We start from the raw sequence: 1,870 nt of genomic DNA, 5'->3' as shown, positions 1-1,870 counted from the left end.
AGTGGGGGGAAGAAGAGACCAGCAGTGATAGATTGGTGGGCCGATGCAGATGGGGAAGGGCCTGGGAAGGATGGGGACAAAGCAGCAAGCATGCACAGACCATTCATAGAACCCTCCCTGTGCCCCAAACCGGGAAGACCTGACCCATTCAGGGAGTGAGCACCGGCAGCCTGGTAACCTCCGTTATATGGTCCATACTACCAACTGCTGCACCCTGAACAGGCCTTTCTTACCCTTATTACCCCAGAGGAACCACTAGAATAATTTTTAGGTCTCGGGAAACCCTCTTCATTTAAAAAATGCCCTTTACATGGTTGGTCAATAGAAGGAATGCTCCCCCCCCACTTCTTTATGCTACGTTTAAAATATCTTTGGGTGCCTGCAGCTGGCTTGGGCCAAGTGGACTTTCCCTTAGAACTTTGCAGACACCACCAGGCCAATTATCCACAGCACGAGTAACCCTGAGCATCCTCTTGGGGGGACCCCTGGGGTTTTTGGGGTTCTTAGCATTATGTTGTACATGACTGCAAGGCTCTGGTAGCTGTGCTGTACATTACACGCTCCATATCATTGGCACAATTGTTGCTGATGGCTACCATCTCTTCATAGCGCCATCACCAGGCTGTGCTTTGTAAATGTCATAGATGCCCAAATATTGTGGCAGAGAAGCCAAAACTTCATCTCCTGCTGCAAAACAGCTCATAAGGGGTTTCAAAATGGCACCTGTGTAAAAATCAAGCAGCCTGAAGTTGGGCTTTAATTTGTTGTCACGGAACCTGTGCTGGCATTGCCAGGTGTGGGAGAACCCCTGCACCTTGCACATTCCAAATTGAGCCCTATGAGCCCAAATTGAGCCCTATGAGCCCTAAATAAAATAAGTGTGCAGTAATCAGTGTCATTGCACTTTACATTCAGCTGTGAATCTACCTCGTGAGCTCTCCAAGGACCATGACACACACAATACCCCATCCTGATATTATTACTTAGCTGGAATAGAAAAAGTTGTCATATTTTTGTAGGTTGTTAACTCTATAAATATGAAATCCACATTTCCAAATCTCCATTTTCTGCACTTCCCTAAAGAACCACTAGAGGGAAGCATCTTTATTGTGCAGATAGCCTGCGCTTCCCCATATTGGCCACTGGATGGTTTTATGCCTAATTTACATTTAGCCTGCGCTTCCCCACACTGGCCACTAGGGGAATCTGTATTCAGTCTGCGCATACACCCTCAGGTCGGCCACTAGAGGGATCTTATACGTAATTTGCACATATCCTGCGCTTGCCGCTGATGGCCAGCAGAGGGATCTAAACTCAATCTTCACATACAGTGCTTTCTCATACCAGCCACCAGGCGGCTCTCTTGTCCATATTTACCAGCACGGCACGAGCTAAACACTGATTGCGTAATTGCTTGTTTGTCAGGTACCAGTCAGTACCCAAATGTTAGACACGCCTCCCTCAAAAAACAAACCAATTAGCGAACTGCCAAATCCAGATTCAGAACGAGGCGTGGAACTCAGGCGGAAGTAACGGTCTGCTCTGCGCATGCGGGGGGGTGCACGGTGGTGCCTTAGTGGCACTTTTTGGGAAGAGGAGTTGATAGAAGGCTGCAATGGAGAGAGGTGAGAGAGAGGAGACCGGGAGGATAACGGGACCGGGAAAATGGGGGTCACTGCACTGATAGGGGGACACAGAACATTCATCACCTCATGATATAGGTATCACCTGTACTGGGCAGTATGAATTGTGGGTCACGTGATCTCTCTGCAGCGTCCTCTGTGATGTCATCTCCATTACTATGACGTCACAAATCTCTAAAATCAGGAATGATGAGTGACTGGGAGGGGGGGCACAATGTATTATATTG

Source organism: Pyxicephalus adspersus, chromosome 2, assembly GCF_032062135.1.
Source record: "Pyxicephalus adspersus chromosome 2, UCB_Pads_2.0, whole genome shotgun sequence".
In the NCBI taxonomy this organism is placed as follows: Eukaryota; Metazoa; Chordata; class Amphibia; order Anura; family Pyxicephalidae; genus Pyxicephalus; species Pyxicephalus adspersus.
The sequence above is the reverse complement of the archived record's forward strand: the minus strand, read 5'-3'. Positions refer to the sequence as shown.